The 14,528-nt window shown below is 35.2% G+C and overlaps 1 protein-coding gene across 1 annotated transcript in view; it reads right to left on the reverse strand.

The window, feature by feature from the left end:
- Ddc (aromatic-L-amino-acid decarboxylase) overlaps positions 1-14,528 on the reverse strand; it is a 133,459-nt gene that overhangs the window by 65,344 nt on the left and 53,587 nt on the right. The gene's annotated exons all lie outside the window — the stretch shown is intronic.

Below are 14,528 nucleotides of genomic sequence, written 5' to 3' on the forward strand. Positions count from 1 at the left end.
AATTTTCCGTATAGTGTAGTTCTTTGCTGAAAGCGTTGATGAGTGCAACAAATGTTGTAAATGGGTATGGATAATTGCATGTGCTTTATTTACCGACTACATTTTACAACACTAATAAAAAATCGTATTATTTAAAGAAAATTAGTACCAATAAGCTCTTTTATGCTTTAGGCATATTGAAATACCTTTTAAACCAATTCTAATTGCCTTTGTTTGGGTGGTCGTTGTTAAGCTATTGGGGAGGAAGAAGGATAAAAAATCAAAGTTTAGCTCATAGATGGAGGTAAGGAGGTAAGGAGGATGGGGTAAGGAGGGATGGAGTTGCCCCATATTATACGAAAATTACTCTTCGTTCTAAGCATCAAGTTCATTCTTTACTTTCATTTGAAAAAACTTGTTTCTGTTTATGTAATCACCAAAAGGATTGGCCAAAGGAATTAGTTTATAAATTTAAAAATAACCAGTCAATCAAACGTTTATCAGGGAGAGAGTATTTGTATCTCCCTTTTCTCAAGTTTTTTTTTTAGTCTATTTTTTGGGCATTTTCATTGAAATTATTTTTCCGTTGCAAAAATTGGAAAAACAACAAATTTGACCACCCCTATATTTTGAAAAATATACCCTCTCTTCATTTTTGCGAATTGATACCACTGTTGAATTCAGTTTCATTAATTGATTCATAACAGTGTATTCACATAGAGAGAAAAAAATATGACAGTTGAGATAAGGTCCATAAGGAAAAATTTATTTCAGGGAAAGGGAAGGTGGGTTGGATGTGGTCACCAAATAAACAACCAAATGATGCAAAATGTTTAATAAAGGTTTTCTAAGACTGGATAAGCCCGCATCCCTCTAAAATAATTTAGACTTTACTATAATTCCTGTAATTTTGCAACCGCCTTCTCCAAATATTTGATCTCATTGTTTATTTAGATTTTTCCATTAGTATCAGCATCAGTTAACCCAGTTTCTAACGTTTAGTGATAAAGAACTGTTCGTAAGTAGTGACTGGGCTCAATAGGACCCGAAACTCTAAAAAAAGGAATTTTGATATCAATAGATACAGGGGATTTGGGGACAAGGGGGCGGCGGTTGCCCCCCCCCCCAAATAATATGGAGGGAAAAATTATCATATATCGCATCCCACTTGACTATCCGAATATGGACCCCTCTTGCCCCCCAAAAAAATGCTGGAAAATCGCCCCTGAATAGATACATCAAAAGAATCTACTAATATGATGATTGGAAATATATAAGATGCATCAAGTTTAGTGTTACCCATCAAAAGGTACGAGTCTCATAAAATGTGCTTGATTTTCAAAAAAAGGGTGAAATAACCTTTAAACGTCAAGGCATGTTAATGAAAATCACAGCATCAGATTCAGCGTGGCAGCGGCGTGGCAGCCTTACTGTGGAAGTTCCAAGCTCCTATTTACAAAATTGTGGTATCTTGCATATTTCCCAAGAAGAAGGATCATGGATGTGTGTTTATTTGTTATTATTACCCATGGTTGATGGTATCGAACTAATTGTCCCAAGAGATCAGGTGAGGGTCCATTCGAAAAGAAATTAATAGTTTTAATGCCCTTGCTAAGTGATCAAAAAGATTGGAGGGGAACTAGAATTTTCGATTTCCAATCAAATGAGCCCCTCTGAAGTTTATAGGACCATCCCTTACATAAGGACCTTATATTCCCCTTTGGCATAACTTCCATCAATTGCCCTGGGCTCTGAGGGGTTTTTGTCACCCCCAGAGTTTTTGTCATTTGGAGTTTGAACTGCTTTGAACAAAATGGCTATCTTAAAATTTTGATCGGATGCGTTTAGGGAAAAAAGTACCTCGAGGGGGGGAGGGAGCTCTTTGCCATTTGTTCACTTATAAATTTTAAAAAGGGCACTTGAAAATCCGGTTTCCAGTCGAACGAGTCCCCTCCAAAGTTTATACGACCACTCTTCCATATAAAGTGCCTCTGGGGAAAAAAATAATAATAATTATGAGACATTAAAGCCTTATCGTCTTTACTCTGATTCATTACCTCTGAGTTAATATAATTGTTTATCTAGATTTGTCAATCAGAATCAGCATTAGTTTACCCAGTTTTAAACCTTTCGTGATAACGAACTATAATTAGTGACTGGGCGCAATAGTAACCGAAACTCTAAATATCGGAATTTTGATATCAAACAGTTCGTGGTAACGAACTGTAAGTAAGGAGCGACCCGGCTCAATGGTAACCGAAACTTTAAAAAACGGAATTTTGATACCAATAGATACATCAAAAGAATCAGATTTTAATTCTGATTTCAAATATATAAATTTCATCAAGTTTAATCTTACCCATCAAAAGTTACGTGCCTGAGAAAATTTGGCTGATTATTTAAAAAAGGGGGAAAGACTCCCTAAAAGTTACAGAACCTTAATGAAATTCACGCCATCATATTCAGCGTATCAGAGAATCCTACTGAAGACGTTTCAAGCTGCTATCTACAAAAATATGGAATTTTGCATTTTTTGCCAGAAGAAAGATCACCGGTGCGTGGTTATTTGTTTTTTTTCCCCAGGGGTAATCGTATTGACCCAGTGGTCCTAGAATATTGTAAAAGGGCGCATTGGAACGGAAATTAAAAGTTCTAGTGCCCTTTTTAAATGACCAAAAAAATGGAGGGCAACTAGGCCCCCTCCCACGCTTATATTTTTCTCAAAATCACCCAATAAAAATGTCGAGATTGCCATTTCGTTCAGCGTAGTCGAAAATCTAATAAATATTTCTTTTACGATGACTTAATCCCCCAGAGTTCCCAGAGGAAGGGCTGCAAGTTATGTTCTTTGTCCATTGCTTACATATTGTATTGGTTATTGGGAAGTATACAGACATTTTCAGGAAGGATTTTTTTCGGGTGGGGGGGGGGCTGGAGGAGGGCGTGACTCGAGAGAATCTTTCCGTGGAGGATGTTTCTTTAGGGCAAGTGACATTTCTATGAAGGGGGCGCCGTATTTTCAAGCATTATTTAAAAAACGATCAGAAATTAAATTAAAAAAAAACAAGTTTTTTCAACTGAAAGTAAAGAGCAACATTAGAAATTAAAATGAACAGAAATTATTACGTATATGAGGGGGTGCTCCCCCAAGTCAATACCTCGCTCGTTACGCTAAAGTTTTTTTTAGTGCTTTCAAAAGAGCTATCTATTCTAATTAAACGGCCTTCGTGATTCAGGGGTGTGTGAATTAATTTTTTTTTTAACTTTTAACATAAAGAGCGTGGTATTGACTAAGGGAGAACCCCATCATATACGTAATAACATATACGTAATAAAAAAAAAACAATAAAAAAAACGAGCGATACGGCTCAATAGTAATCGAAACTTTTAAAAACGGAACTTTGATGTCAATAAATGTATCAAAAGAATGGGCTTCTAATGCTGATTCTAAATATATGAATTTTATTAAGTTTAGTGTTACTCATCAAAGGCTATGAGCCTGAGAAAAATTACCTGATTTTTAAAGAGGGGGGAAACATCCCCTAAAAGTAAAAGAATTTTAATAAAAATCAAACCGTCAGATTGAGTGTATCAGAAAACCCTGCAACATAGGTTTCAAGCTCGTATCTGCAAAAATCTGCAACTTTGTATTTTTTGCCAGAAGAAAAATATACGAATATAGAAATTCGTTACGTAAGTTAATTTGTAAATTACGCCAGAACAAAATTTAGAGACAGCCATTTAGCAAAAGAAAAGTAAAATTTTTATGCAATTTTTGTTTACTTATTCAATGACGGTGAGCCAAAATAAAAGCTGCATTAACTAAAAAACGATCAGAAAATAAATAAAAAAAACAAACTTTTTTAAACTGAAAGTAAGGAGCGACATTAAAACTTAAAACGAACAGAAATTATTTTGTATATGAAAGGGGCTGTCCCCTCCTCAACGCCTCGCTCTTTACACTAAAGTTTGACTCTTTCTCACAACTCTATTTTTTAAAACAATAAAAAACTTTAGCATAAAGAGCGAGGTGTTGAGGAGGGGACAGCCCCTTTCATATACGAAATAATTTCTTTTCGTTTTAAATTTTAATGTCGCTCCTTACTTTCAGTTTAAAAAACTTGTTTTTTTTATTTAATCAATAGATAAATCGAAAGAATCCACTTATTGTGATGATTCGAAATACATAAGAATCATCAACTATAGTGTTACTTGTCGAAAAAGGGGGAAAACATCCCTTAAAAGCCAAGACATGCTAACGAAAAGCACACTATCAGATTCACCGCATCAGGGAGCCTTCTGTAGAAGTTCCAAGCTCTTGTATACAAAAATGTGGTATTTTGCACTTTTGCCAGAAGAAATATCACGGATGCGTTTTTATCTGTTGTTCTTGTTTGTTTGTTTTTCCCTGGGGTTATTGTAATGAACTAATGGCTCTAAAAGATCAGCAGAGGGTGCATTCTACAGGAAATTAATAATTCTAGTGCCCTTGTTAACTAACCAAAAACTAGACATTGGAGGGAAACTAGAAATTTCAATTTCCAATCAAATTAGTCACCTCTGCGTTTATACGACCAGCCCTTACATAAAAACTTTACATGACACCGGGACCTAGCTTACAAAACTTGCCCCCGAGCTCTGAGAGGTTTTGTCACCCTTGAGTTTTTATTATTTGATCTTTGAACTACTTTGAACAGAATCCCTTTTGACTCTTAAAAAGAGCACTAGAGCTTCCAATTTCCAATTGAATAAGCCCCCTTCGAAGTTTATATGATCACACCTTCCATATGAAGTGCTCCTGAAAAAAAAAAAAATAATAATAATGAACGTTAGAGCTTTATGGCCTTTACCATAGGCAACGCTATATTGCCTCTGATTTAATCTCATTGTCTATCTAGATTTTTCAATCAGCATCGGCATTAGTTAACCCACTTATTATGATGATTCGAAATATATAAGATTCATCAAATTTAGTGTAACCCATCAAAAGCTTTGAGTCTGAGAAAGTATGCCTGATCAAACAGTTCCTAGTAACGAACTGTAAGTAAGGAGCGACCCGGCTCAAAAGTAACCGAAACTCTAAAAACGGAATTTTGATAGCAATAGATACATCAAAAGAACCATATATTAATTCTGATTTCAAATGTATAAGTTCCATCAGGTTTAGTCTTACGCATCAAAAGTTACGCACCTGAAAAAATTTACTTTATTTTCAAAAAAAGGAAGAAACACCCCTTAAAATTCATAGAACTTTAATGAAAACCACACCGTCAGATTCAGGGTATCAGAGAACCCTAGTAAAGAAGCTTCAAGCTCCTATCTGCAAAAATATAGAATTTTGTTTTTTTTTGCCAGAAGGAAGATCCTGGATGCGTGTTTATGTGTTTGTTTTTTTCCCAGGGGTCGGGGGTTACGTGGGAGTATCTTCCCATGGAGGAATTTTTCAGGGGAATGGAACATTGCTATGAAGGGAGTGCCGGATTTCCCAGCACTATTTAAAAAAACGATCAAAAATTAAATATTTTTTTTTCAACTGAAAGTAAGGAGCAACATCAAAACTTAAAAATAATAGAAGTCATTACGTATACGATTGGGTTTTCCCCCTAGTCACTACCTCGCTCTTTACGCTAAAGTTTTTTTTGTACTTTCGTCAGAGCTATTTATTCTAATTAATGGCCTTTGTGATTAAGGGGCCATTCTTAAAATATAGGAACAAAATGTGAACTTTAGAGTAAAGAGCGAGGTATTGACTAGGGGGCGAACCCCCTAATATAGGTAATAAAGATATACGAATATAGAAGTTCGTTATGTAAGTTCATTCGCAAATTACGTCAGATCAACATTTTGACAAAGCCATTTAGCCAAAAAAAAGTAAAATTAATATACAAATTTTGTTTTAATTATTCATGTATGGTGAGCCAAAATCAAATCTGAATTAATTCAAAAACGTTCAGAATTTAAATTTAAAAAAAACAAGTTTTTTTTACTGAAAGTAGGGAGCGACATTAAAACTTAAAACGAACAGAAATTATTCTGTATATGAAAAGGGCTGTCCCCTCCGCTACGCCTCACTCTTTACGCTAAAGTTTGACTCTGTCTCCCAACTTTATTTCTTAAAATAATAAAAGACTTTAGTGTAAAGAACGAGGCGTTGAGGAGGAGACTTTTATATACGAATATGAAAGTCTTCCTTTCATATACGGAATAATTTCTGTTCGTTTTATGTTTTAATGTCGCTTCTAACTTTCAGTTAAAAAAACTTGCTTCTTATTTAATTTTCGAAAAAGGGAAAACATCCCGTAAGTGTCAAGGCACGTTAACGAAAATTATACTATCAGATTCAGCTTATCAGGCAGCTCTATTGTAGAAGTTCCAATCTCTTATATACAAAAATATGGTATTTTGCATTTTTTTTTTTTTTTTTTTTTTTTTGTCAGAAGAAAGGTCACGAATGCGTGTTTATTTATTTTTTCCCCCAGGGGTGATCGTATCTAATTTATGGCCCTAAAAGATCGGGAGAGGGTGCAATCGAAAGGAAATTAATATTTTTAGTGTCCTTTTTAAGTAAACACCATGATTGGAGGAAAACTAGACCCCTTCCCGTGCCCTTATTTCCCTGAAAGTCAGTCAGTCAAAATTTTGAGATAGCCATTTTCCTTAGCATAGTTGAAAAATCCAATAACTATGCCTTTAGGGGTAACACGATCCCCCACAACCCGTGGTTGAAAGGGCTATAACTTACGAAATTTGCCCATTGTTTATGTTTAGTGTTTGCTACGAGGAAGATAATTTCCTAAACCACATTGGCCTGACATCACATAAAGAAAGAAAGGTCCCCTCGCTTTTATGGTCTTCCTAAAGTTCGTAAGCCCGGTAATCCACTTCGACCCATCGTTTCTTCTTTTAATTCTCCTACAGCAAAAATAGTGAAATTCTTATCATTTGTATTTCCCCCACTAATTCAGGCTCAAAAATCCTATATTAAAAATTCCGCTGATTTCGTTTCCAAGGTAAAGCAAGTTTCGGTTAAACCAAATCCAAGAATTGGCAGTTTTGATGCAGATTCAATGTATACCAATTGTGTTCCTCAAAAGGCCGAACTGATTTTGGAGCATAAACTTAAATCTAACTCATCTATATCGGAAAAATCTACTCTTTCGAATGAAACACTTCTTTCACTTACAGCCCTTTGTAACAGTACTTCTTTTTACTTCCATTATAGAGGCCTTTTTATAGACAGAAATATGGGCTTTCCATGGGTGTCCCCCTTTCTCCAATACAGGCTGACATCTTCATGGAAGACCTTGAAGAAAGGACTATTTTGCAAAGTTTTTGTAAACCTGAATTTTGGGTTCGTTTCAAAGATGATATTTTTTATTTGTTGGAGCACGGTGACGAGTCTCTGGGTTCTTTTTTTCACTTGCTCAACTCCTTGGATCCAAAACTTAAATTTACTCAGGAATCAGAGGTAGAGAGGCGTCTTCCTTTCTTAAATGTTCTGGTGCACCGAAATGCTACATGTTTCGAGTTTGGTGTCTATAGAAAACCCACACATAATGACCGTTACTTGAATTATTCCTCTAATCATTCTCCTGCTGTGAAAAGAGGAGTTCTCACTTCTTTAGTTGATAGATTATTGAAAGTTTGTTCAACACGCTTCTTGGATTTAGAGCTCAACCACCTTAGAGATATTTTAATTGGGAATGGTTATCCGATTAGTTTAATAAATTCTGTAATTGCAAAACGCATTAAAAGATTATCAGATAGCTACACAGAAAACACAAATCAAAGGGAAAATTCAGTTTATCTTGGTCTCCCATACGTTAAAGGGGTTTCAGACAATATTTCAAAAAAATCTAAGAAAAAATAACATTTACACTTACTATAGACCCAGAAAAACTACCATGTCCCAAATTTATCAAGGTAAAGACCCGATCCCGATAGGTGAAAACTATGGTGTCTACAGAATTCCTTGTTCGTGTGGTCTTTGATATATCGGAAGAACTGATCAGCGACTCACGGATAGATTAACTCAGCACTCTATTTCAATTAATAATACACTTAAAAAGCGGTAAAAAACAGAAAATTTTGACTCTGCCTTTGCAGAGCACATCTTTGAAAACCCAGACCATACTATTTTGCTTAATCAAGCTAGCCTAATTTCGCATGACAAAGGTATTGTCCAGCACTACAGAAAAGCTATTGAAATTTATAAATACCAACATTTAGGTCTAGCTTTAAACAGAGATTAAATAAAAAAAACAAGTTTTTTAAAATGAAAGTAAGGAGCGACATTAAAACTTAAAACAAACAGAAATTATTCCGTATATGAAAGGGGATGTCCCCTTCTCAACGCCTCGCTCTTTACGCTAAAGTTTTTTTATTGTTAAAAAAAATTAAGTTGTAAGAAAGAGTCAATCTTTAGCGTAAAAAGCGAGGCGTTGAGGAGGGGACAGCCCTTTTATATACGGAATAATTTCTGTTCGTTTTAAGTTTTAATGTCGCTCCTTACTTTCAGTTTAAAAAACTTGTTTTTTTATTTAATTTCTGATCGTTTTTTAGTTAATGCAGCTTTTATTTTGGCTAACCGTCATTGAATAAGTAAAGAAAATTTGCATAAAAATTTTACTTTTCTTTTTGCTAAATGGATGTCTTTACAAATTAACTTACGTAACTAACTTCTATATTCGTATATTTTTCTTCTGGCAAAAAATACAAAGTTGCAGATTTTTGCAGATATGAGCTTGAAACCTATGTAATAGGGTTTTCTGATACGCTGAATCTGACGGTGTGATTTTCATTAAAATTCTTTCATTTGCAGGGGATGTTTCCCCCCTCTGTAAAAAATCGGTTAAATTTTCTCAGGCTCGTAGCCTTTGATGAGTAATACTAAACTTAATAAAATTTATACATTTATTGACATCAAAATTCCGTTTTTAAAAGTTTCGATTACTATTGAGCCGTATCGCTTGTTTTTTTATTGTTTTTTTTTTATTATGTATATGTTATTACGTATATGAGGGGGTTCTCCCCATAGTCAATAACACGCTCTTTACGTTAAAAGTTAAAAAAAAAATTGATTCACAAACCCCTGAATCACAAGGCCGTTTAATTAGAATAGATAGCTCTTTTGAAAGCACTAAAAAAAACTGTAGCGTAAAGAGCGAGGTATTGACTTTGGGGAGAACACCCTCACATACGTTATAATTTCTGTTCGTTTTAAGTTCTAATGTTGCTTCTTACTTTCAGTTGAAAAAACTTATTTTTTTTATTTAATTTCTGATCGTTTTTTAAACAATGCTTGGAAATCCGGCACCCCCTTCATAGAAATGTCCCTTACCCCAAAGAAACATCCTCCACGGAAATATTCTCCAGAGTAACCCCCTCCTCTAACCCCCCCCTCCAGAAAAAATCCTTCCTGAAAATGTCTGCATACTTCCCAATAACCAATAAATAATGCTGGCAAGTCCGGCGCCCCCTTCATGGCAATTTCGCTTCCCCCATGAAAACTTCCTTCATGGTCAGATCCTCCAACATAACCCCGGACCCACCCTTCCCTCCCATTACCAGAAAAAACCCTCCTGAAAACTTCTGTATACTTCCCAACAACCAATACTATATGTTAACATTGGGTAAAGTTCATAACTTTTAGCCCTCCCCCTGGGGACTTTGGGGAATTAAGTCATCCTAAAAGACATATTTATAATATTTTCAACCATGTTGAACAAAATGGTCATCTCAAAATTTTGATCGGGTGACTTTGGGAAAAAAATGAGCGTGGGAGGGGGCCTAGTTGCCCTCCATTTATTTTGGTCACTTAAAAAGGGCACTAGAACTTTTAATTTCCGTTCCAATGAGCCGACCCACGATATTCTAGGACCACTGGGTCGATACGATCACCCCTGGGAAAAAGAAAAAAAAACAACAAAAAAACAAATAAACACGCATCCGGGATCTTTCTTCTGGCAAAAAATGGAAAATTCCACATTTTTGTAGATAGGAGCTTGAAACCTCTATAGTAGGGTTCTCTGGTGCGCGGAATATGATTGCGTGATTGTCATCAAGGTTATACTGTTTGTAGGGGGTCTGTCCCTCTTTTTAAAAAAAAAATCCAAATTTTCTATGGTGCGTAACTTTTGTCGTTTAATACGAAACCGGCTGCTGCTTCTGTATTTGATGTCAACATAAAAGTTTGTTGCGTGTTATGTGTGTATTGGTATCAAAATTCTGTTTTTCAGAGTCTCAGCGACTATTGAGCCAGGTCGCTCTTTGCTTACAGTTCGTTACCACAAACTGTTTGATTCCGGTGATTTAAGAATAAACGAGTCATATTTCGGTTTTCTCAAAAGAGAAGCCGATACTTTAGTAATCCCTGAAATGAACCTTCAACCACCTTCCCAGTCATAGAATCAGACACGTGAACAACCCCTTAGGTCTGCAAGAAATGCAATAATTAAAATCCGAAATCAGATGACATAGTTCTCCAACTTATTAAATTGCTGGTTTGTTTTGTTTTTGAGTGAATGAATTGTTTTCTTTCTTTTTTTCTTTTCTTTTATTCCTCAGTTGTTCGCTAGTATCCGTCAATGGCAGTTCATAATTTTTTGGATATTATGCAAATTACAGATATTGGCGAATGACTCCCTTTTATGGTTGTTAGGTATTGGTTTTAATTCTTGTAATTTTTGGATTTTATTGGATTTTATTCATCTTTAAGCTTTTTGTTTTTTCTTTGGTGTATTGGTTCTTTTCACATTAACTTTTCTTGTTTGTTTTTTGTTTTTTTTTTTCTTGGGCACTTTCCTTGGATACATTATTTAGTTTCGTTCTGAAGAAGGGAGGCGTTTGTCCCCTCAAAATATTAGCTATGTTTTTTTTTATCAGTATTTTCATTTGGCCTTTAAAAAACCCAATTTTGTTCGTTTTTCTTTCTTTATGTGCTAGGAGGAAGTACAAAGAAATTTTTCGGGTGGGGTTTCATGCTTGGGGTATTTTTCCATGAGAAGAATTTCCCGTCGGAAGGCACATTTCTGGGGTTAACTTTCCTGGGGAAATTTCACACTGTGGGATTTAACAGAATTCATACACAAAATTCTTTTTACTTTCTTACTTTCTCTTTGTCAAATCAATTTTGCATGTGGAGATATTCTGGGGGAATTTTCCCGGGTAAATTTTAAGTGGGTTTGGATATCTGGGAAAAATTTTCCAGGGAAGAAGGGATTAGAGGAGCAATCGGAAAAACGATTCGAAATAAATATCTTTTTCAAATAAAAGAATGCTAAGGGGAATTTTTCATCCTGAATCGTCCACAAGAAATCTTACAGAGGGGCGAGGGAAATTTTAGTGACGATGAAATTATCCAGGGGGGCTTTTATGGAGGCGTGTCTTTTATGTGGAAGGAACTTTCCACAGGAATTTCCCATGAGAGGAGGAAATTTCTAATGGAGGGTGAGCCAGATTTATTGGCGTTATTTGAAGAACGTCCAAAATTAAATAATGAGAAAACAAGCTTTTTCATCTGAAAGTAACAAGCAACATTAAAACTGAAAACGAAGAGAAATTATTCCGTATATGAAGGGGTTGTCCCTCTTTACGCCAAGGCTGTATCCATTGGAGAGGATTAGGGGGCTTCGCCCCCCCCTGGAAATGCTTGTCTGACTTGTAAAAACATAATGAAAATGATTTTTTATGCGTTTTTGAAGTTTTTTTGTAAGAGCCCGCCTCCCTAACACCCGAAAAAAATCATTTGTAATCCCCCCCCGAAGGTTTTTCAACGGAAAGTAAGGAGTAACATTAAAAAGACAGATGAAAAGAAACCATTCCTTATGGCATGGTGTTGCCCACCCTTAGTACCTAGCTTTTACGCTCAAGTTTAACTGATTGTTCCTATTTTTTTTAGAACGACTCATGAAACAAAAGGGCTGTTTAATCAGAATAAGATTCTTGTTTAAAAGTGCTAACAGTTTTAGCTTGTAGAGCAAGGTATTGAGGAGGAGGGCAACCTTTTAATCTACAGAATTTTTGGTTTTAATGTTTGTTTTGAGTTTTTATGCTGCTCCTTGCTTTCAGTTGAAAAAAACTTGTTTTTTTAATTTTCAAAAATGGGACTATTTTTTATCTCCAGAGACAACGATTAATGTGGTTGATTTAGGATAATATGAAAAAAATAAAACAATGGAGTTAAAACACACTTTTTAATAGAAAGTAGCCTACATAAGACAGCAATATCTATTTTTATCTTTTTGAGCAGTGGTGTCAATTCTCAAAAATATACGGGTGGGGAGGGGCGTATCATGTAGGGGCCAAAGGCTCCCCTGTTACTCTTCCCCCTTCTAATTGATGTCAGTCTTTCTGAATAATTGTTCCATGTTTCCTCTAAATTATGTTTGTAGTTGTTTTCTTCTTATTTTTTATTTTTAAATTCATTTTAATCATTTAATTTAAATTTAAATACTTTATTCAAACAAATAAAATACTTGAATTAAAATACTTTGAAATATAATGTCATTATGGACAGATTTAAATAAATCTGTTGTTTTGCTGTTGATGAAGCTGAATTACTGAAGCTCTGAGATTTAGTGCTGGACTTCTGGTAAGGGGCAAGAAATTATGTCAAGTAACAAACATTGTAGTACGTAACATCCACTGCTGGCCAGATTTTCCATACAGCCGAAGTGTCGTATTTTTTTCTAACAATGCGTACAACTAATTTGACAGTTTTATGTATTGTTTAACACAGAAGTGATCAATTCTTAAACACTTAATCAATATAGAAATAATATAGAAATATAGAAATATAGAATATAGAAATAACTTTTTACAACTTTCCCTGACAAGCAAAGTTTGTCCGCGGAGAAAACAAATCACTGAGAGAAAAAGGAAAAAAAGCATTTGGCACCAACACCATCAATACCACCATAATAATCAATGAAACAGTTCGAGGTGACGAACTGTAAGTAAGGAACGACTTGGCTTAATAGTAACCAAAACTCTAAAAAATGAAATTTTGATGTCAATAGAAACATCAAAAGGATCAGCTTATTTTAATGATTTCCAATATGTAAAACTCATCAATTATAGTTTTACCCATCAAAATTTATGAGCCTGAGAAAATTTTCCTGATTTTTTTAAACAGGGAGAAACACCTCCTAAAACTCAAGGAATATTGACGAAAATCACATCATCAGATTCAGTGTACCTTAGAACCACAGTAGAAATTTCAAGCTCCTATATAAAAAAAATGTGGAATTTTGCTATTTTTGCCAGAAGATAGATCACAGATGCTTGTTTATTCGTTTTTGTTTGCTTTTTTTCCCCGAGGGGTGACCGCATTGAAATCATGATCCCAGAAGATCGGGAGAGGGCGCATTCAAACGGAAATTAAAATTTCTAGTGCCTTTTTAAATGATAAAAAAGATCAGAGGGCAACTAGCCCCCTCCCACGCCCATTCATTTCCCAAAATTGTCTGTTCAAAATTTTGAGATAGTCATTTTGTTCAGTATAGTTGAAACATCAAAAACTATGTCTTTAGGGGTCAAATGACCCCCACGGGCCCTGAGGAGAGGCCTGGAAGTTATAAAATTTGCCCATTGTTTACGTCTGGTATTTGTTATTGGGAAGTCTACAGGCATTTGTTGGGAGGGTATTTTGTCCTTTTGGGGGATTTTCATTGGGTGAATTTTTCCTTGGGGAGGGAAATTTCTAGGGGGGGGGGTGATACATTTCCAGGGAAAGTTTTGCACTAGGGGATTTGACAGAAATCATATACGAAATTCTTTTTTATTGTCCTACATTATCTTTGCCAACTCAATTTTGCATGTGGATATGTTTCGGAGGGAATATCCAGGGGCTATTTTCCGTATGTATGTTACGTATTATATTTTCCATATTAGAAAGGGGCTGTCCCCTCCTCAACGCCTCGCTCTTTACGCTAAAGTTTGACTTTCTCACAACTCTATTTTTTTAAACAATAAAAGAATTAAAGTCTGACGTAAGGATTAAACTATACAATCCAAATTTAATAGTTCCAATAACTGCCTTTGGGTTTATTTCAACACCTCTCTCAAAATTCCCTGAAAGTTTTAACTAAACATCATGAGCCATTTCTGGAATATTTCAAATACACCCTTCTGACAATCAAGATGTATATAGAATGTTTTGATTGGATATTCTGACCCTTAGCCACTGTTAAGATATTGAAGATATACCCTTTTGATAACCTGGATGCATATAGTGCTTTTGATTTACTTTAAGATTCAACGCAGCTAAAATAGGCACGGAAGGGGACAGCCTGCCCTCCAATCTGTTTTAAACACCCCCCACAACATGCCCTAAAATTTTGAAGTTAATGCCCTCAGCCACTCTCGAGGTTTTGCAGATACACCTTTTTGGCCTATTTAACTGGATGCAGATAGTATCTTTTGATTTAGTTTTACATGCTCCTCAACATTCCCCGAAGTCGTACCTTAAAAATCCTTATCCTTTTTAAACACACCAAAATCAAAGATTCCCCCTTTTCCTATCCTACTATTAATAAAGGATAAAATGC

The sequence above is a fragment of the Artemia sp. Qi Xiang Cuo genome, chromosome 4 (genome assembly GCF_049724085.1).
Source record: "Artemia sp. Qi Xiang Cuo chromosome 4, ASM4972408v1, whole genome shotgun sequence".
Lineage (NCBI taxonomy): Eukaryota > Metazoa > Arthropoda > Branchiopoda > Anostraca > Artemiidae > Artemia > Artemia sp. Qi Xiang Cuo.